Here is a 23,680-nt window from a genome sequence, read left to right as displayed (position 1 = left end):
ATAGGAGCAATAATTCACCAGAAACATGCACCAATGTTTTATATGTCCAGGCCCGGCTAATCATTTGGAGGTTTAGAAGTCTTAAGTATGATTTTAATATGTTTTTTAAGTGTTTCAATATAATTGAACAAGTGTTAAAGTGTTTGAGGCGTCTCAGCTGTCCCCATGCATGAAGCCTCCCTCCCAGTAACAGCTTTCCTTACACATTGTTGTGGACGGCTTTCTGCAGCTATGTGATCGGCTTTTGCATATTTTTATGCCACTTTCATATTGAGAATAAACTCTGTCATTCAGATTGCTCCCTTTCACACTACATCTGGCACTGTCATTGCCTGCAAACAGACCGGGAATTTCTGATTGAAAATGTGACACCTGACTCATTCGTATGCATCTATTTCACTTTCAGCTCCTTCTAGGATTAAATAGATACACAAAGTATATATATATAACCATATATGTACATCTACTATATAATTGTCTATGGGTCACTTCCGTCTGTCTGTCTGTCCTTCTGACTGTCACGGATATTCATTTGTCGCGGCCTCTGTATGCCATGGAAATCCAAGTCGCTGATTGGTCGCGGCAAAACAGCCACGACCAATCAGCGACGGGCACAGTCCGGCGGCAACATGGCGGCTCCTTCCTCCTCGCAGTCAGTGCCTGCTCCATACTCCCCTCCAGTCACCGCTCACACAGGGTTAATGGCAGCGTTAACTGACCGCGCTATGCTCCGGAAGGTGAGTATATAACTATTTTTTATTTTAATTCTTTTTTTTTAACAGGGATATGATGCCCACATTGCTATATACTACATGAGCTGGGCAATATACTACATGGGCTGGGCAATATACTACGTGGGCTGAGCAATATATTACGTGACTGAGCAATATACTACATGGCTGAGCAATATACTACATACTACATGGCTGGGCAATATACTACATACTACGTGGCTGGGCAATATACTACGTGGCTGTGCTATATACTACGTGGACATGCATATTCTAGAATATCTGATGCATTAGAATCGGGCCACCATCTAGTATATATATATATATATATATATATATATACTAGCTATTGAACCCGTTCTACGCCCGGGTGCCGAGCATTTATATTGGTATATGGTCTCCATCCTGGTATGTGCAGCTACATCCTGCGTCCCCATCCTGTCATGTGCTGCTCCATCCTGCTTCCCCATCCTGCCATGTGCTGCTCCATCCTGCGCCCCCATTCTGTCATGTGCTGCTCCATCCTGCATCCCCATCCTGTCATGTGCTGCTCCCATCCTGCGCCCCCGTTCTGTCATGTGCTGCTCCCATCCTGCGCCCCCGTTCTGTCATGTGCTGCTCCCATCCTGCGCCTCCATTCTGTCATTTGCTGCTCCCATCCTGTCATGTGCTGCTCCCATCCTGCGCCCCCGTTCTGTCATGTGCTGCTCCCATCCTGCGCCCCCATTCTGTCATGTGCTGCTCCCATCCTGCGTCCCCTTTCTGTCATGTGCTGCTCCCATCCTGCGCCCCCGTTCTGTCATTTGCTGCTCCCATCCTGTCATGTGCTGCTCCCATCCTGCGCCCCCGTTCTGTCATGTGCTGCTGCCATCCTGCACCCCCGTTCTGTCATGTGCTGCTCCCATCCTGCGCCCCCGTTCTGTCATGTGCTGCTCCCATCCTGCGGCACCGTTCTTTAATTTGCTGCTCCCATCCATATGCCCCATACGCTGCTCCATAAGATGCTCCATAGTATATGCCCCGTATCAGGTGGCGTAACTAAAAATAGCTGTGGCATGAAGTGCCACAGCCTCATGCCACAGCAATTTGTTACTTGCGCCACCTGATTCCTTTCCGCCGCCATTTTCTTGGTCCTCCTGCTGGCGGAATCGGCGCCTGCGCAGTCCGCGCTTTCCGGCGCCATTTTCTTGAAGACACACCTGCAGTGTGTCTTCAAGAAAATGGCGCCGGCAGTGTGTCTTCAAGAAAATGGCGCCGGAAAGCGTGGACTGCGCAGACGCCGATTCCGGCAGCAGGACCAAGAAAATGGTGGCGGAAAGGAATCAGGTGGCGTAAATAACAAATTGCTGTGGCATGAAGTGTCACAGTTTCATGCCACAGCAATTTGTTACTTACGCCATTCCTTTCCGCCCATTTTCTTCGTCCTCCTGCTGCCGGAATCAGCGCCTGCGCAGTCCGCGCTTTCCGGCGCCATTTTCTTGAAGACACACCTGCAGTGGAGCCGGATTGTCTTCAAGAAAGTGGCGCTGGAAAGCACGGACTGTGCAGGTGCCGATTCCAGCAGCAGGAATCGGCGCCTGCGCAGTCTGCGCTTTCCGGCGCCATTTTCTTGAAGACACGCCTGCAGTGGAGCCGGAGTGTGTCTTCAAGAAAATGGCGCCGGAAAGCGTGGACTGCGCAGTCCGCGCTTTCCGGCACCATTTTCTTGAAGACACACTCCGGCTCCTCTGCCTGTGACTGGTCAGAGGGCGGCGCCGGACCGCATTAAGCGCGTCTTCGCGCCCTCTGAACTGTCACAGCAGAGGAGCCGGGAGACGGAGCCGCACGCAGGGCTGGAACGGGGAAAGGTGAATATACTTACCCTCCTGGCGGTCCCTGACTCTCCGGTGGAGATCGCGGTGTGCGTTCAGTGCTTACGCATACCGCGATCTCCTGGGAGCGTTACTCTGTGGGGGCCAGACTGCGCCGGTGCTTGCGCCTGCACAGTCTATAAAGGCTTCGGACAGAGTGACGCTCCCAGCGTTATATTATAGATATATATATATATATATATTTACCAAGCAGAAAAAGAAGGCAGCACTCCAACAACAAATGAAGGTGAAAAAAGGCTGTGAAGTTTATTTCAGACCCACATCTCGCGACGTTTCGGCTCGCCCTGAGCCTTTCTCAAGCCAAGGGCTTGAGAAAGGCTCAGTGTGAGCCGAAACGTCGCGAGATGTGGGTCTGAAATAAACTTCACAGCCTTTTTTCACCTTCATTTGTTGTTGGAGTGCTGCCTTCTTTTTCTGCTTGGCATATTACGTGGTTGGACATACCCATAACCAATAGCTCAAAATGATGTATTATAAGAATTGGATGTGTGGTGCAAGAACATAAAAAAAGCAACAGATTTGGGATCTCTGGAGGACTCATCGCGTTCCTGTATTACACAGACAGCCAACTAATTTCAAGGACAAATGTGTAATACTTGATTTGCCTGTGGAGGCACTGTGGGGAACGTGAACATGTTTTTGCAATGTTCCCTCTCAAATTACGGCAGTGGCACAATATCTAATCAGCTTTTTTTATATGGTACTTCCATTTAAAATAGATTGAATACATTGTGAAAAAAAAGGACAACTCCAAAAGTCAACGCCAAAGCCTATGTGGAGAATGTGGTGATGCAATATAGAAAGTGAAGGCATGTATATTGGACACAGGTTTAAATTTACTGAGCTACATAGAGGATCTAGGTAGAAGATACGAGTATTATTTTATTTATTATGTTTTGTTTATATAGTGCCATCATATTTGGCAGCACTTTACATGTATCATCAACACTCAATCATAGAATCTCACGGTTTTCAGTATCACCTCTATGCTGATGACACACAGATTTACATCTCTGGACCAGATATCACCTCCCTACTAACCAGAATCCCTCAATGTCTGTCCACTATTTCATCCTTCTTCTCCGCTAGATTTCTGAAACGTAACATGGACAAAACAGAATTCATTGTCTTTCCCCCATATCACACGACCCCCCCCAAAGAACCTATCCATTACAGTAAATGGCTGCCCACTCTCCCCAGTCCCACAAGCTCGCTGCCTTGGGGTAATCCTTGACGCTGATCTCTCCTTCAAACCACATATCCAAGCCCTTTCCACTTCCTGCCACCTTCAACTGAAAAATATTTCATGGATCTGTACATTCCTCAACCAAGAATCTGCAAAAACCCTAGCCCATGCCCTCATCATCTCCCGCCTCGACTACTGTAACCTCCTGCTCTGTGGCCTCCCCTCTAAAACTCTCGCACCCCTCCAATCTATTCTAAACTCTGCTGCCCGACTAATCCACCTGTCCCCCCGCTATTCCCCGGCCTCTCCCCTCTGTCAATCCCTTCACTGGCTCCCCAATGCCCAGAGACTCCAGTACAAAACCCTAATCATGACATACAAAGCCATCCACAACCTGTCTCCTCCATACATCTTTGACCTCGTCTCCCGGTACTTACCTGCATTCAACCTCCGATCCTCACAAGATCTCCTCCTCTACTCCTCTCTTATCTCTTCTTCGCACAATCGCATACAAGATTTCTCTCGCGCATCCCCCCTACTCTGGAACTCTCTACCACAACATATCAGACTCTCACCTACCATCGAAACCTTCAAAAAGAACCTGAAGACCTACCTCTTCCGACAAGCCTACAACATGCAGTAACCACGATCGACCAAATCGCTGCACGACCAGCTCTACCCTCACCTATTGTATCCTCACCCATCCCTTGTAGATTGTGAGCCTTCGCGGGCAGGGTCCTCTCTCTTCCTGTACCAGCTGTGACTTGTATTGTTCAAGATTATTGTACTTGTTTTTATTATGTATACCCCTCCTCACATGTAAAGAGCCATGGAATAAATGATGGTATAATAATAATTAATAATAATAATAACTGTCCCCTATGGGGCTCACAATCTAAACTCCCTATCAATATGTCTTTGGAGTGTGGGAGGAAGCTGGAGAATCCAGAGGAAACCCACATAAACATGGGGAGTACATACAAACTCCTTGCAAACGTTGTCCTTGGTGGGACTTGAACCCAGGACCCCAGCGCTGCAGTAGTTATCAGTAGTTTATAATATAAAACAGTATACAATTTTTAAAGTAACAAACCTTCCTAAAACCGCTAACCCTAAAGTGCAATTCTTAGAATTAGAGTTGATCAAAAGATTTGCTGAATTTGGGTTCAACAGCCACATCGGTAGTCTGTAGCCACTGAACTAGAGTTCTGTGAGCCTCCTACTACTTCTCAGCATCCCCAACGCTTCCTTTGTTTGGTAAGTCCAGTGTTACGCTGGGCCTATAAATCTAAAGTAATTATATGGATGCCTGCAGGTTAGAAGAGGAGGTTCGCAAAGAGGCACAAACTCCAAGACTAGCCTAGGGCCCAGAGAATCTAATCGCTCAACTCTTCTTATATTGCCAATTCTAAAATGAGCTAGAAATCCTCAGAATGGGACGTATGTGATATAAAGTAGTGATTACTGATGAAGACACTATTTTGAATTTCATGTTAGTGAAATTGATCCTGTGATAATTTTATCAATAGTACAATACTCAACAACAGTAGGGTTGTGCAGTTGGAGTTGGAGATGGTTTTGGGTGGAGTCAGAATTGGTAGAAATGCACCGACTCCAACTGTAAGAAAAAAAATATTACTTTTATTAATGTTGGTTAATTATTTTATATGAATTTAGACAAGCTGGAGGTGAAACCATGGCTAACTAAATTATCTGCACAGCAATACTTCTGTATTGCAGTTCAATGCTGCTTGCAGATGTTGTCCTTGGTGGGATTTGAAGCCAGGACCCCAGCACTGCAAGGCTGCAGTGCTAACCACTGAGCCACCATGCTGCCCAATTAGGCCCCTGGCTGACATTCCAAACAACAAGCATCCCATGGAAGGTCGATGGGGTGACATAGGGGTCTACTGACAGTGACAGCTGATGGATCAAAGGGAACCTATCACTTGATTCATGGTGACAAAACCACAGTAAGAATCAGCGTATGTACATTGCCAGAGACTTGTCAATCACCCAGAGTGGTACTGTGAGAATCCAGCCGAGGGGAAGGTGACAGCCTACCCTCATCACTGCCTATGATCCTCGGTTTTTCGACCTATGTTTTCTCTGTATGCAAATTGCATCTTCAGAGAGAAAGAGGACTTGAAGTCTCGCTCTACCTATTGGTTGTATCAGACCTAAAAGTCAATATCGACCTGCTAATGAGTCTTGCCAGATGACATAGGAAAAAGAGCCAAACCAGAAACTCTATTTGCATACACTTGTTTCGGGGTCTTTACCTCTCCTCAGTGCAATGCATGAGATCTGATTTGGCTGGGTTTTATGTTTTCTCTGAAATGTCAGAGCGTTTCAGAGAAAAACAAACCGGGCTGCAATTGTGCAGCTGTAAAACAGAACTGGCACTCACTTCTTGTGAAGTGGGTTGAATTCCTGAGGCCGCTTCATAGTAACTCCATGCAAATAGTTTGTTTATTCATTTCCATTTTTGGGAAGTAGAAAGAATGGGAGCTCCTCTGCAGTCTAAAATAACTAAAAAAAAAAAAAAGAGGACAATTGCCAGAATTCAAATACACCATAAATACAGCCTTATGTACCTAGCAATAATAGTACTGAATAATAGGTATTATTCCCTAAGTTTAGCTACAATATGAATATTCTGCTCAAAAATACATGTAATCAGAGGAGTATCATGGGGGGATAGGCAGACGATGCATTTGTATGGGTGCAGGAGGGACACAGTCGGGCCGCCTAATGCGGTGATCCGTGGTGTCTCCCCCTGGCTCAGAAATGGTGTTGCACATTGGCTCCCAGTGAAAAATTTTACTTGTCTCTTTCAAATGCGAGTTCAAATGAAGCTCTGACCGCCGGGTCAGAGCGACTTCAGCAGCGTGATCAGGTCATGTGATCAGGTCATGTGATCACACCGCTGATGTCACTCGTTTGAACGCAGAGGCACAAAGAACATTGGTGGTAAGTGCTCCAGACCATTGCAGCTGAAGACTCTGAAGATTAAGTATAATGGGGGAGATTTAGGCTATGTTCACATGTTGCATTTTTGCTGCGTTTTTTTTCCACAGGCAAAATACGCTCTCTTGGCAGTAAAAAGCTACTTACAAACAGCAGGTTTTGCTGAGTTTTTGCTGCGTTTGTTTTGCTGCGTTTTTGTTGTCTTTTTTTTGCGTGTTGATAAAAGTTTAGTGGCACAAAAACGCCTGATTTAATTTCCTTAGGTTTTTGCACCAAAAACTGATACCTGTGTTTTTTGATGCATTTTTGCTGTGTTTTTATACTTATCCATTTCCTCTGGGTGAAAAAATGCTGCAAATACGCTGAAAGAAGTGACATGCTGCAGTTTGCAAAAGCACAGCAGTTTTCCAAATCAGTCAGGAAAAAAAAACAATATGTGTGAATGAGATTTCTGAAATGTTATAGGCTTTGCTGGTACTGTTAAAAGCAGCTTGAAATTTGCATTAAAAAAAAATGCAGCAAAAAATTTGTGAACAAAGCCTTACTGTGGAGAGATTTAGTGTGTGTGAGATGTAGTGTGGGGGAAAGAGTGAGGTAGATCTAGAGTGGAGGAAGATTTAGTGTTGTGGGGAGATTTATTTTAACAGAGTGAAGATTTAAGGATATAGTTTAGGGAGCAAGGAAGGGACAGGTGCAATATGTTGAATGGGAGGAATTGGAAGACACTGTATAAGGAGCAACTGGAGAGATGGGGCATGTATGATCAAACAGTATAAGGGGTAGGTGCAGGCACAGCATGGTGAGTGGGGGAGAAGGGAGAAGAAAAAAGTATGGTGAGTGGGGTGATGGGTGTACAGTATGGTAAGTGGGAGGATGGGAGCGGATACTCTATGATGAGTGGGTGCGGACACAGTATGAGGAGCGTGGGGGAAGTATGGGGGATGTGTGCAGACACAGTATGGTGAGAGGGGTGATGGGTGTGGACACAAAATGGGGAGAATGAATGCGAATGCAGTATGGGGATCAAAGGGGGAATGCATGCGGACACAGTATGGGGAGATGGGTGCAGACAAAGTATGGTGAGTGGGGGGATGGATGCAGGCACAGTATGAGTAGATAGAGGAAAAATGGGGAGCGAGTGAGGGGATGGTGTGGACAAAGTATGGGGAGTTGAGGGGATGTGTGAGGAGGCAGTATGGAGAGTGAGGGGTTAAATATATGAGGAGACAGTATGAGGAGGAAGGGGGAATGTATGAGGAAACTATTGAGAGGGATAGTATGAGGAGACAGTCTGGGGGAGGAAACTGAGTGGGCAAAGAATAGAAACTGAGTGGTGTGGGAGGAGGAAGAGGGGCAGTGTAAGGGCACCACCAGCAGGGGACAGTAAGCCAAGGAGGGGGAGTGTGATGAGGGGGCACAGTATAGAGACTGGGCCCTAAAGAGGCGGCACAGTGTGGGAGGACGGTGTTAAGAAGGGGCCCAGTATGGAAAGGAGGGGGCATTGTGGAGGGTATGAACCATAAGATGGACAATGTGTGGATCATATTTTGTGCAAGGAAAATAGTGAGTGGCGATTATATATTCAGGGGGACAGCATAGGGTCAGATATTTTTACTCAGGAGAATTATAATGGCACTGCTATTTTTAAGGGCATCGTGTCGGGATGTGATGCAGAGAAGATGGAAGTCTGCAGAAACGAGCCGTGCTTGAGAAACGTCATCATGATGTCTGGACAAGATAAAGAACAAAAGAAAGTGAACAACTTCAATTAGAGACCTGGTACCTGGACGTAATTTTTGTTTTGCGATACTGATTAATTCTCATAATTTTTATTTATTAAGGAGGATGTCCAAGTTTGTGATCACTCTGCGGTCATTTTATGTGAGTGCAGACTTCTGAATTTTCGCAGTGCGCACTGAACGACGTCAGGATTCTCTCGTGCCAGCAATTTGCAGACATGTGGTCACGTGCCAACTAGACATTTGTGGCCTCGCTCAGTGAAAATGAATTGAGCAAAATCGGACAAGTCTAGTCGGTATGTGGCCTGAAGTATTCAAATCTCATACTTGTGCTGATATGACCGTCCACTCTTGCAACCGGCAAAGAAGAATCCTAAAAGTGTCCAGTGCATGCGCTGTGAGAATTCAGAAGCCCGCAGTCACACAGAGTGACTGCGGACTTTCATCTCAAACCTGGACAATCCCTCTAATTATAAAATGAAGCACTTTAGCCAATCCTAACAGTGTGTAATTTACTCACTGTCAAGATTGAGCTCTGCTTGCATGTTCCAGCAGTCATCACATGGCCACTTCATTCATTTGTGATTTTCATACTTACGGTAACGTGATAATGAGCTTCTCTTCCTGCTTCTCTCAGCGTTTCACTGAACATTGAGAAAATTAGTTAGAGCAACTCATCGGCACGTGACTAAGTGTCCAAATCGAATATGTGCTTGGGGGTACCAAACTTAATTCTTGTCCTGGGTGTCGGAAAACCTCGATACACCAACGATGTAATATACTTTACGGAATGCTTTGCAATCAACCAACTTTAAAAATAATTATGCCAACCCTAGTGATCCTGCTTGATGAATAGCCACATTTTATTTTTTGCAACGCAGCGTTCTAGAAGTCAACAAAGTCACGTTTTACAAGCCATGAAATGGTGGCATTTTAGGGTCCTTATGATGGCCACAAGATCCGGATCCCAACTTTTGTTAGCACAGCTGTCAATTCTGATAATGTTAACGTTTTTAAGACTTAAAAAGTCAATTTGTCAATACAGATAAATAGATCTTCAGAAATGTCAAGAGGAGCAATCTAATTAATAGTCAATGATAGGTTACTAAGATTGATGTCATATGTCTGACTTCTCTCTACGATGGCAATCCTATCATTCTTATGGTAGAAATCATACTAAAATTTGAGACTTCATAGTAGTTAGTAGAGGTGTAGTATTTGGCCAATTTTTTTATATCGTTCTAATCTGCACTTAAGGCTTTAACTCAAAGTCTTCTGAGACAAATGAAACTTGGCGATGTACCGACCTTTGCAAGTCAAATGGCAGGAAAAGAGGACTTCAACACAAAGCCAGTGTGAAGGATCACTTGTGATGATTGCTCCCCAGTAACACATTGGCCTCATACATAGTGTAGTGGAGTTGAACGTAGTTATCCTGAAACTTGCAAAATCTATCACACATTTCAGCTATTAACAGTGCAAGGCGCAGTCAGACATCCGTATAAATCGGACAGAGACCGGATCGTAATGCCTGGACTGGCCAGCGGCTCTGCCAACCAGAGAAATATATGAAGCTGTCACATTCAGGCTGGGAGAGCCGCCGGCCAGTCCGTGCAATCTCCGATTTATACAGATGTCTGACTGCGCCCTAATACTTACCCAAAGGCCTCATTCACATGTCCATGACTGATGTACATCTTCTATCCACGTTTTTTAAGAACAGAACACGTATCCATTATATTTTATGGGGATGTTGCTTTTTTTGCAAACCAATAGTTAGGAAAAAAAAAAAAAATAGGTGCCCAAGTTTGGTCCAATTTACAGACCATATTCCCGCAAGTCTATGAATGGGTCTGTATGCTGTCCGATAAAATTCACGAATGTTAGAATGGGGCCCAAAATGCATTATGAGAAAGAATGAAAAATAGAGAGGAAAAGAAAAGAGAAAGATGAAGGCCATCACTGGATGAAAATACATCTGGATAAATACGCCAATGTATGGCACCCAATGCGATCCCCGGCTCCTGCTCTGCTCCGAGCGGGAGCTAAGGGTCATGATACTGTGCTCCGATTCTATCACATGAGAGGATCAGAGATCAGCCGTGGAGGCGACGGAGGAAGTCATTTCTCCGTCTCCTTTGCTGCTGGCGTCGGTGGGGATGGCACTGAACGCGGGTGATATCCGAGCGCAGCGTGAGGTTTCACTCGCACCCAGCCCCTGATGCCGGTGGGCTTAGCTCATCTTCGATTTTGGGGGTGACAGGTTCCCTTTAAGGTACAGGTAAGCTCATATTATATTCTTGTCTTCTGCTTGGTAAGTACAAGTACCAAACATAGAAGTGTATCCATAGGGACTGGTATATTTCTTTTACCATAGGAGGCTACAAACAATGTATCCCACAGTATGCCAAGACATCGTAGGTACATGTTGGGAGCTTTCCCTGGTGTATATAATACACATCATATAGACGCTGAAAATGTGGTGTGAATAGCACCTTAAGTAAACTTCACAATTCTTTCGGCATGAATGTGTCATCCAAAATGACTTATTGTTTTTTTAGGCTAAATATATTATGTACAACATTTTTCTCTTTGAATTTTTTTTTTTTATTGTTCATGTTCATATCTATATAACAAAAATCCTTAAATCTTGCAGTTTTTTCACTTTGCCACTGAGCTTGACAATAGTCTTAACACTTCCTGCTCTATAGAAATCACTTCTCAGCAATAGTCATGAGCGAGCGAGCATGCTCTACACCGGCGTGCTCGGACACACTCGCTACTCGATCGAGAATCGCAGGAGCTCCAGCGCCACGCTCGAGTCCCCGGCCTGTGTGTTTTGCAGCTGTTAGACAGCCAATAACCATGCGTGGATGGCCTGCCATACACAGTAATGCTGTAGCCATGTTGGCTACTGGCATTACTGTGATTGACCGGCCGCATCGAGTCATCGGGTTTATAGAAGACACGGCGACGTGATGCTCGGCACACTGTCCTCTAGAAGCAGTGAAGGGAGAGTTGTTATAGGAGGAAGAGCTTATATTAATGTCTGCCCCCTAAATATTATAACGTTTCACCCTTTATTGCCTTTCAGGTGATACTAAAGGGTGTTTATAAACTTTTTTAAACCTATTAAATTATTGAAAAAATGACCTGGGGTTGATTTCAGCTGTGTAATGTCTGCTGGCATCAAGCCCGGGGGTTAGTAATAGAGAAGTGTCTATTAGACACCCCCATTACTAACCAAGTAATTTAAAAAAAATTCAAATAAAGTATATTTTTCTAAGTGTGTTTTTATTTTTCATTACTGGGTTAGTAATGGGGGTGTCTGAAGGACGCCTCTCCATTACTAAACCCTGGGATAGAGGCCAACTGACATTACACAGCTGACATCAAGCCCCCAAAATATTACCCCGATTGCCAATGCACCAGGGAAATCAACAAGAGCTGGGAAATGCGCCAGAATTGGCGCACGTTATGGATGTGCCAAATCTGGGGCAGCCGTGGGCTGGTATTTTTAGGCTGGGAAGGGCAAAATAACCATTGACCTTTCCAGCCTGATAATATCAGCCACCAGCTGTCTGTTTTACCTTGGCTGTTTATGAAAAATTGGGGGGACCCAATGTCATTTTTTAAAAATTGATTATTTATTTAGTTCCCAGCAGCAACCTCTGAGTCAGAGATGAGTCCAGGTGTCCTCCCCATGCTGTTCTTATTCCACTTGAGTGCTGTTTCCATCCATTTAAGTGATTTTCCTCCTCGCCCGCCCTCCTGTTATGGTCTCCAGAAAAAATGTTTGCGTTTCCCACTAACTTCCATTATACTCCTTAGGGTACCGTCACACAGTGCAATTTTCATCGCTACGACGGTACGATCCGTGACGCTCCAGCGTCGTAACAATATCGCTCCAGCGTCGTAGACTGCTGTCACACTTTGCAATCTACGACGCTGGAGCGATAATTTCATGACGTATGTGCGCTGTAGAATCCGTTGGTTACTATGCGCACATCGTATACGATATATGTTACACCATGCAATCATGCCGCCACAGCGGGACACTAGACGACGAAAGAAAGTTTCAAACGATCTGCTACGACGTACGATTCTCAGCGGGGTCCCTGATCGCAGGAGCGTGTCAGACATTGCGATATCGCTCGAACGTCACAGATATATCGCTCGAACGTCACGAATCGTGCCGTCGTAGCGATCAAAATTTCACTGTGTGACGGTACCCTAACTCAAGTCGAGCAAGTTTGAGCGTCTGGCCTGCTTGATTTGAGTAACAAGCATTTTAGTGCTCCCTAAATACTACTCAGCAAACATCTCATTATCATTCCAGAAAGGATTATAGTGATCACATTACACAGTAGATAACACAGGATCCACCATTCACAATAGGTGATATCACAGCTCACCTCCTCCTGTACAATGACTGATAACACCTCTATATACAGTAGATAACACAGGATCCACCATTCACAATAGGTGATGTCACAGCTCACCTCCTCCTCCTGTACAATGACTGATAACACCTCTATATACAGTAGATAACACAGGATTCACCATTCACAATAGGTGATGTCACAGCTCACCTCCCCCTCCTGTACAATTGTAAGGAGGTTGCTTTCCCTGCTCCTTGCCTGGAACCACTTAGTCAGACAGCTGGAAGACTTTCTGCCCTGGACAGAGGGGACCAGGTGACTGCTGGAAAGAGAGAGGGGTGTAGTCAGAAAAAGAGCGGGAGAGCAGAGAGAGGGCAGCGCACCAGAAAGAGGGCAGGCTGCAGCGCCATACTCCCCTGAGGGTAGTGCTCCCCGTGAGGGCACTGAGGCTGAGATACCCACCATAGTGAAGGCTGGATGTGAGAGTGTGGACTTGGCAGCCTCCGTAATCCGAAAAGACGCATTTCCTGATAGTGACCTGAGCGCGCAGCCCCGGTGACCGCAGTGACAAGCCAGAACCCCTGAGAGTGACAAGTAAACTGCTCAGTGTGTGTGTGTGTAGCACTGCAACTGCAGAAAGCCTGCCAGCCTGATAACATTATACAGAGACTCGCAGCAGAGTGGCTGAGTTACATCCCGCTTTCAGCTTCACTGGAAGAAAAGACACAGGATCTATCATTCACAATAGGTGATGTCACAGCTCACCTCCTCCTCCTGTACAATGACTGATAACACCTCTATATACAGGAGATAACACAGGATCCACCATTCACAATAGGTGATCTCACAGCTCACCTCCTCCTCCTGTACAATGACTGATAACACCTCTATATACAGTAGATAACACAGGATTCACCATTCACAATAGGTGATGTCACAGCTCACCTCCTCCTCCTGTACAATGACTGATAACACCTCTATATACAGTAGATAACACAGGATTCACCATACACAATAGGTGATGTCACATCTCACCTCCTCCTCCTGTACAATGACTGATAACACCTCTATATACAGTACATAACATTGGATTCACCATACACAATAGGTGATGTCACAGCTCACCTCCTCCTACTCCTGTACAATGATTGCTAACACCTAAAATTTCTAATGATTCTATATTTTGGGTTCCTGAATTAATGGGCCCAAGTACAGTAAGTCAAAGCCATAAAAAATATCCCATTCCTAAAATAATTAATTATAGAATAAACGGGCATAGCCATAAAGGAAAAGTATAAAAAAAATAAAAATTTGCTGCAAAAACGTTACAGCTAAGGCTATGATCACACTTGCATTAGGGACTCCGTCCATCGCAGATCTTGCCAAAAACTCAGCACATCAGTGTAGCATGCAAGGACAGACAACATGGGGGAAAACCGACAGACCCCATTGTACTCAGTGGGGTCAACTGGGCCATCGTTGGTCACACCTGTCATTTTCTTGTTCTGCTCCTATGTCAAAGCTGGAAGACGGAAATGAGGAAAGCAGATGTGAACAGAACAATAAAGACATTATGAATGATTTAAAAATAGACATTATTATATCAATCACATAGAAGAGAATAATCCTGAGCGGATCTGTAGACAATGGGCAGACAGCAATTGTTCTTCAAAGATAAAAAACACTAAAATATAATTTACATAGAACTAATAGTCGTTATTGTGTGTTGTAATTAATATGTTCAATTAACAATAATACTGAATATGTAAATCAACTTAATCAGGGAGGGTGTAATCAGTATGCCCAGATTACATTAACTATGTGTCATTTATTTATACACTATTGCTGACTTATGTAGGCTCTCATGCCACTAATAAGGGTAGTTTTACATGTAGCAATTCTTTTGAAGCTTTGCCAAAAATCACATTTTATTTTGTCAGCCTTAAAGGGGTTTTCCAACCGGATTTCCAATTTTTTTTTTTTCATATCATTTAAATTAAGAAATTAAGTACCGTAATACTCACCTTACCAATCCCCTGATGCTCCCACCCTTTTCTGGTCCCCTACTCCCCATATTAGGCTCTGTGTATGCAGTTGTATTACCGGCATGTACAGTTAGGATCTACAGTATAGTATATACAATATATAGAAGAATTCCTAAAAATGTCAAAATTTGCAGCTTCCTGGAGGCACCATGAAGTGGCATGTGGGTCTGTAATCTAGACCTGTAGTGACTCTGTAGGCTACAATGTGATCAGTGAATGAACCCTTTAAGGGGTTGTCTCTCCTTATTAAATTTTGGTCACCTGACAAATTAGGTCAGTGGGAGAAGGATCGAGCATGCTGAATTAGAGTGTCCAATCCTTCTATTCCCACAAGGAACAAGGTTCTGCCAGGGAAGGTGTCACATACACACTTCTCAGTACAAGATGTGGGGTACAACTTTAAGGGTTAATTTATCACCTCTCACTCAAGCTTACACTCAGCCTCTGTTATAGAAAAGTGAGCATCAATCACAGCTGAACACAGTCCACACACCCCGTATACACAACACGCTGCCACCACTCATAAAACACACGGGGTGATGAGTTCCCGAAATACGGTGAGTATTACTATCTGATAGGCAGAAGGCCACACACTCTCTGAAAGGCTATGGATTCTTTAGAACATACAAGGACCAAACGTATTAAAGTTTTAAGCTTTCATATAAAAAGTACAGGTGTACAAAGATACAAATAAAGCGACTCAAAAATAAGCAAAACAGTTATAAAATTAAAATGGAGAAATAACAGAAATAGCTAAACGTTTCTGTCTAAAGTTATTCTGTTTTCTTGAGGGAAGGAGAAGTGGTTTATGTATCACATCCAGCTGATGCAGACCCCCCATATGTGAACAAATTTCCATTGTGTAGCTCATCCTTTATATGTCTAGTCCTGGGCTCAAGTTTCCAGAAAGACCTATATTGTAATATTGAAATTGCCGGTCTGTATCTGAACCTTGTGTTAGTGGGTTACATATTTAATACCGTTTTACTGCCAACTACCCCCTTTCCTATAGTAAATAAAAAATGCCTCGCCATAAGGGATCATCTGCCCAAGCTTTAAAGCTTAGGCTCACCAGGCCGAGGCATCAGGAATGAAACCCACGGTAGTCTCAGAGGAACTTCCCTTGATTCTGTAATACTGGTGCAGTGCATTATAGCACAACCTCCACCAAGGGATGCTGTGAGGGAAGAGAGGTTGCACACACAGTGCAACACCACTGAGCAGCAGCACAAGCGCCACCTGGTGGCAAAAGAGTGGTCTGACGGGCCGAGTCAGAAACAGTCAAGAAAAGAAGTACCAGAGGTCACAGCAATACACTTGGTCAAATACAATCCAGAAGTCAGAGCCAGACGGGAGCAGAAATAACAGACGAGAGACAGTCAAACATGTCAGAGGACAAGCCGTGTAACATACCAAGAGGTCCAAGCATAGAGAGCGAACACTAAGACAATCGGTGTGGCAAGAAAGGGAAGTCACGGGAACAGAGTACACAGGCAGAGGACAAAACATGGTATCAAGGGGTCAGCTGCTTTAGCCTGTGAGCATGAACTATCACTGACATTGGTTTGCAGGCCACGGAAGACTGAAACAGCCACACAGAACCCAAAACGAGGCAGAGAGGTTAACCCCCCGCATTACCAGACCGGGGAGAGAATAACATGAAACAAACCCTGGCCTGGATCATGACAGGTTCTGAGTGCCTGTAATAAGAGCCATAGAGGTTAAGCTCTTTGTGTAGTGTCCTGTTAGACTAATGTTATTTCCTTGAGTGTCTGGCGGCTTACACCCCTTGCTTTATTACAAAAACAAGCATGTTTATGGGGAGGTGGGGAAAGAGAGCTGAGCGTATTGCTGATGTTAGGGTTAAGCATAATATATAGATTAATGAAAATACGTGATTTTTCAACATGTCCTGGTGCACCATTCACAAAGCATCTGCTGTTTGATATGGTATAAACATCAATGTGGTCTTAGTGGCATCTTTGTCCCCAAAAAACGGAGATGGTAAAACCCAGTAAATCTAGCAATACTCATTAATCATACACAGAAGAGATGATACACAACCGTAATACCCAAATCTCCAATTCCCCTGTGCGACTTCCTGTACAGCCAACATGGCTCTGGAATGAGTAGCAATGTCCGCGATCCCGTTTGCTTCAGTTCGAGAGGAGCTGCACTTCCTGCCTTCGCAATTAAAATTCTATGAAGCGCCAGTTCTCGACAACAAAAAAAGCAGGGAAAAAAAAAAAAGAAAGAATAAAAGTTGCTTAAGTTTCAAGCCGCAAGGTGCCCCCATTCAGGATTTTCGTTACAAAGTGAAAAAACACGAAGGAGGGCCCCGATTGTGCTCTAACAATGGCCGTCCTCTTATAATGAGAGCGAGCAGACATGTTTCCCTTTTGAAGCGAGTATTTCATACATCAGAATCACTAAAAAGCACAGCTTCTTTCCAGCGGTATCTGATAAGGAGAGGTTGCACAATTTGTTTCCCTTTTTCGTGAATAACAAAGATAACGGGGCTTTATAAAAAATAAAAAAAATCGACTAACACCGCATTATTCATAAAATTGAATCTGAGAGAAAAAACGTGAGACCTCCTCCAAAGACAATATACAGCTGGGTATGGTCATAAATATTACATTACTGATGCTATGTCTATTCACTATTATAACACTTAACTAAAAAAAAAAATCTAAACAATGGAAACGTGAAGCCTCTAAATATAATGTCAGGGGGCTTTTCTATAAAGTGACCCTCCGGATGGAAAGGTCGTCTGGGCAGGGTCCTGGATATCTTTTGTGTCTGCCTGCCATGATATGCGTCACCGGTGACAAACCATTTATCTAACCGAGTGCCTGCTTTATCTGCTCTAGAAATAAAGTCTAATTATTCACAATGACTATGGGGGGATGATTGGACGGAGCAGTCGTTTGGCCATCTCGGTTTTGGCTTGGGTGGCATGACAAATATTTTCCTGAACTTATAAAATATCTGGTAAGAACAGGTCCAGGGAGAAGAGGATAAAACATGATATCTTTTATGAGAGTCATGAATATGTCTGCCTATTTTTTTTTATGAAACTCATTAGAGGGCTCGCATATGTGGAAGCATGACCAATTTGTGGCATGCGAAAGCTCAGACGGGGTCCTGATCTGTAACATAACAGCCAGCACATCGCTACATGGAAAGGCTGGAACGTTTGGGCTGAGAGTTGGACGAAAAACACTAAATTACTCGGATTTTACAAGATTTTTTTTTTAAAAACCCCATATGGTAATGTTACTATTTCTGGAATACCATGTTCATGAGGGAAACAAAAAGCAGACATATTATCGAAAATTAGCGGAAAATGTTAAGAATTATATCCGTCTATAAAAACACAAACGGTCATTGAGTCATGTGGGCACGGATAGACAGACGCACAGATATGTAGGATAATGAGATAGATAGATAATAGATAGATAATAGATAGATAGATAGATAGATAGATAGAAATATAGATAGACAGATAGTAGATAATAGATAGATAATAGATAGATAGATAATAGATAGATAGATGATAGATAATAGATAGATAGATAGATAGATAGATAGATAGATAGATAGATAGATAATAGATAGATAGATAATAGATAGATAGATGATAGATAGATGATAGATAATAGATAGATAGATAGATAGATAGATAGATAATAGATAGATAGATAGATAGATACATAATAGATAGATAGATAATAGATAGATAGATAATAGATAGATGATAGATAGATAATAGATAGATGATAGATAGATAGATAGATAGATAGATAGCTAATAGATAGATAGATGATAGATAGATAATAGATAGATAGATAATAGATAGATGATAGATAGATAGATAGATAGATAGATAGATAATAGATACAGATAGATAGATACATAGATAATAGATAATAGATAGATAGATAATAGATAGATAGATAGATAGATAATAGATAGATAGATAGATAGATAGATAGATAGATAATAGATACAGATAGATAGATACATAGATAATAGATAATAGATAGATAGATAATAGATAGATAGATAGATAGATAGATAGATAGATAATAGATAGATAATAGATAGATAGATAGATAATAGATAGATAATAGATAGATAGATAGATAATAGATAGATAATAGATAGATAATAGATAGATAGATAATAGATAGATAGATAGATAATAGATACAGATAGATAGATACATAGATAATAGATAATAGATAGATAGATGATAGACAAATAGATATATAGGTAATAGATGATAGATAGATAATAGATACAGTAGATAGATAACAGATAGATAGATAATAAAGTCCACTTTTTTCACAATTTTTTTGAGTGCTGTTTGCTTTTCATATTGCTAGATAGATAAAAATATATGTTGTAAATTCACAAAGTGTGATGTATATAACGTTTGAATTGAGGATGCCAAGGGCCTACAAGTACAGTAACACTAATTTTTGAGGCCACTGTTGAGCTACATTCAGATATGATATTACCCTCATTCGCTGCTTCCATATAGTAATACACTGAGTATTGTGATGAATGGAGGAAGAGGAGCTGCTTCTGTCACGGCATAGAGCTTCTGCTGAGTGGCTTACTCCTGCAGATGGGGACACAGGGGCTTTAAACCTTCCCTTATGGGCCAGACATATCCCTTGTAGCCAAAGTGAACCCTCCATAACTCACATCATCTAATCCTGGACACTTTTGCCTCTGAACCACTTCCATGCAGGAATTCTCCAGGAGACGAAAAGGTTAAACCCCCCATCCCCCTCGCCACATATTTCTGTAGTAATCATATCATGAAAAAGTGGCAGCTGTTTCGCCAGCATTTTTTTGTTATGTGACTCAAAAGTTATACAAGCTCTCATGTATCCTATGTATATATATATATTTTTCTCATTGACTCTGCTTTTGCAGTACAGAATAGTTAATAGCAGGAGGTGATCCATGTGTGCGCTTAAACATAGGTGTACATGACTGCCCACAGGTCTCTTTATGCATTGTGACAGCTAAATAATTGTGGTGTAACGGGGAAAAAAAATGAAGAAAAAAAAAAAGCGCTATACATGCAAGCGAGGGGGGGGGGGGAAAGCAATATAAAGTCCCTTAAACATCTCAGCACCATCTTGTGTGTATTCTCAGCAGTGTGGAGCTGAACACCAGACTCGCTCATCAAACACCTCCGGGCTCGGCTATGTAATAGAAACAAATTGGCAATGACTGCCCAAGCAAGTAACACAGGCCTACTGATTTGTAGATTGATAGTGATGCCTAATGATCCCCTTGGGCAGATCAATAGCGCCAAATCCTCATTGCTGCCTTTCTTCTTTATTGGCACTGCACAGTTCCCAGAGAACAGTATAAAACCACTCCAGGAGGAAAAAAAAAAATCAGGTGAACCCGCTCGAGTGCACACTTCCCTACCCTCGGCCATAAGTGATGACAATGCCGGACCCCACCGAATCCTCCAATCTCCGCAATACCTAGAAATGCGCCAAGGTCATTCATTTATTTTTTATTATTCGGATGAGTTTGATTGTTGATGTTTTTTGTTTTTTTTCATTGATTTTGGATACCTTCTACGTCCGCACATACGAGTCTTTTTTTTTTTATCTCTCGTTCATCTGCATGCTACCGACACGGCCCAGTTCCGCCGTCCGCAAGTGATTTCCGGTCTCAGAAATATAGATCTGAGCTATAGATATGATTATTAATACATATATGAAAGGTTTTTGGGGAGGGATACAGGTTATGGGGCTTTGTTATTGCTGTTTATCTGCCTTGTTAACTTTTGAAAATGTAATAAACAATCATAAAAAATAAAAATAAATAAATAATACATACGGTATATATCACACGTGTCCCCTATAACCCATATAGAACCATACATATATATCACACGTGTCCCCTATAACCCATATAGAACCATTGATGATATTTCTACAGTAAAACGTTTATGTTAATGATACAAATCTATGCTAACATTTCAAAAAAAACTTATATTTCGATTTTTTTGGTTGTTGAAAAACAAAAAAAAGTTCAAAACAAGCAAATCTGTAAATGTTTGATTAATTTATGTAGGTGTAGATTTTATTAGCAACGCGGGGGTTGGTTAAGTGATAATTAAGTATGCGTAATAAAATGGGATGAAGATGGAGGCTCCTATTTAGCCGGAACGATCATTATTGTTATCGTTCTAATGGAAACATTGTGATGAACAGGCGCGGAGCAGGGAGAGGATGGGAGAGGATATGCTTTCCATCCCTCCTTGCTCCATCGCCTCCCCCCCTTATACAACACACACACACACCTCCCTCCAGAAGCCATCCCGATTTTAATCATTACATCATTATGTCATTTCAATACTAATCTCTGGTCTTCGCACCTTCAGTACTTTGACATGCAAATGTAGACAGAAAAAAATAAAATAAAATAAAAAGGCACAGATTAATATTGGAAATTGGCAGCGATGCCCTCCAGCTCTGGAATATTTTTTATTACAACCCTCCTTTCCCTGCACACACACACACATTCATTCCCCCCTTTTTTTTTTCCTAACACGGTGATCACAAGAAACAAGAAGATCAGACGGGGAGGTGGGGAGAGGCAAGAAACACGTACACGTGTCAACAAGGCAGCCCTGCCACCCAATCTGCATATTTACATGAGTGCCACCCTCCTAGGACTTCCTTCATTTTCCACACCCATCAATCTCCAGTCCTCCGAGGAAGCCACAATTAGACAACTAAGTAAATGGACACCATAGAAGCCAACGAAAAAAAAAAAAAAAAAGAAGCAGCCTTACCGCAAGACGCCTTGCTTTCTCTTGGTCTTATAAAAAAAAAAATAGGAAATTCCCGGCGGTTTCTTTAGATTTTTTTGGAGACCCGTCCTTCAGGGTTTTTAGTTTTTACCTCTCTCTCTCTCGCTCCCTTTCTCTCTCTCCCTCCTTCCTCCTCCTCTTTCTGTGTGTGTTGTGCCTGGGTTTATATAAAAAAAAAAAAATAAAAGACAACTCCATGTTAAGTGAACAGTCATGAAGTGTACGGCTCAAGGGGGAGGACATGACTTGGGGTGGGTCCTTTAGAAATAGCTCTCAAAATAATAAGGGGCTCGGGTAGTCAATATGTAAATGATCCATGTGCAAAAATAATAATAATAAAAAAAACAAAAATAGGCAAGTGGACGACAAATATATAAAAAAAATATATATATTAAAATAATATAAAAGAATATTAAAAAATAATAATAAAAAAAAACAAAAATAGGCAAGTGGACGACAAATATATATAAAAAAATATATTAAAATAATATAAAAGAATATTAAAAAATAATAATAAAAAAAAACAAAAATAGGCAAGTGGACGACAAATATATAAAAAAAATATATATTAAAATAATATAAAAGAATATAAAAAAATAATAAAATAAAAAAAAGCTTAGAATAATACTATATTGGTGTATTAGAAGATACACGAGAAGCGGCTACGTGTTCTCTACCAGGACATCCTCGTCATTCAAGATTTCACACCACGATGAGAAATGTTATAAATAAGAAATCAAGAGATAAGACGAGTCTGCTAAGAAAAGCAAATTTTAAGTGAACTCTAAGGGTTACACAAATAAAAAAAAATAAAAAATTCTTTCTTTTATTTGAAACAGAACTCTTGGCTCCTTTTTTATTTTTTAAATCATTTCTGCTTTGTATACGGAAAAAAAAAAATGTTTTGTATTCCAGCTTTGTCTCTTCGGGAATAATAAAAAAAAAGGTAATTTTACTAGACTGAATTCTAGATTCCACCTTCTATAGAAATAATGCTTTTTTTTTTTTTTTTTTTTTTTTTAATCCTTCTGCAATAAAGAATGAAAATATGTTCGGCCGTAAAGATTGTAATGTTACATTTAATGTACATGATAATAGAAAAAAAAAAATAATCTTTGAAGGAAAAGGTCCCGGAGGCCGCAGGAAAGGTTGTTTGCTCCCTTTTTATTTAATAGAGGTCACCTAGACTGGATAGCATAACTTAAATGAAAAGCTTCTTCGGTGCAATTCTAACACGTGCCGTGCAGGGTCAGCCAGTGTCTTGCATGGGCTCATCAAAAATACATAACCAGACAGCCTAATAGTATTTCAGCACATTCATTTTTGGGCAGGAACATGGGGGATGGTGAGCCGAGATAGGGAAGAAATGAATTATGTGCCTTCTCGATAAAAAAAAAAAAATCAGGATTTCGCTCGCGTCTGCTTTTGCTGCTTTTGAGGAAGGAATTTTATTACAGAAATAATCCAAACATTTAAAAAATAAAAAAAATAAAAAAGAGGGCGAATGTCCTATATTTCTGAGGTTATAAGTAATGATCTGTAGTCACAGAGCATAATAATTTCTTTTCACAGTCCATTACAAATCGAGACCACCCCCCCCCCCCAAAAAAAAAAAAAAATGGCTGCAAAATAACACACACGTATAACTATAATGGAAATTGCAAAACCAAAGGTAAGGACCTCGTTTTTTTTGTAAAGCATGCGCACACAATAAAAGAATAATAAAAAAAAAAATGTAGATTAAAAAAAATGAAAAAAAAAAAAATGGTATTATTATTTTTGATAGGCCACATAAAGGGTATTTTCTTCCCGTTAAAAAAAAAAATAAAATAAAAATTGTATTATTATTTTTTTTTTTTTATAGGGTATATTAATGAGAACAGTCAATTTCTGGCACAAG

At 41.8% G+C, this 23,680-nt stretch overlaps 1 long non-coding RNA gene across 1 annotated transcript in view; it reads right to left on the bottom strand.

The window, feature by feature from the left end:
- Positions 1–21,892, bottom strand: part of LOC138649028 (uncharacterized) — an 868,684-nt gene extending 846,792 nt beyond the window's left edge. The window contains exon 1 of the long non-coding RNA XR_011315225.1: positions 21,763–21,892. This is a non-coding gene — a long non-coding RNA (uncharacterized lncRNA). The remainder of the gene's footprint in view (positions 1–21,762) is intronic.
- Positions 21,893–23,680: the final 1,788 nt, after the last annotated feature.

This window comes from Ranitomeya imitator, chromosome 9, assembly GCF_032444005.1.
Source record: "Ranitomeya imitator isolate aRanImi1 chromosome 9, aRanImi1.pri, whole genome shotgun sequence".
Classification (NCBI taxonomy): Eukaryota; Metazoa; Chordata; class Amphibia; order Anura; family Dendrobatidae; genus Ranitomeya; species Ranitomeya imitator.
Note: the sequence above shows the minus strand (reverse complement) of the source record. Positions and strands in the feature narration are given on the sequence as shown.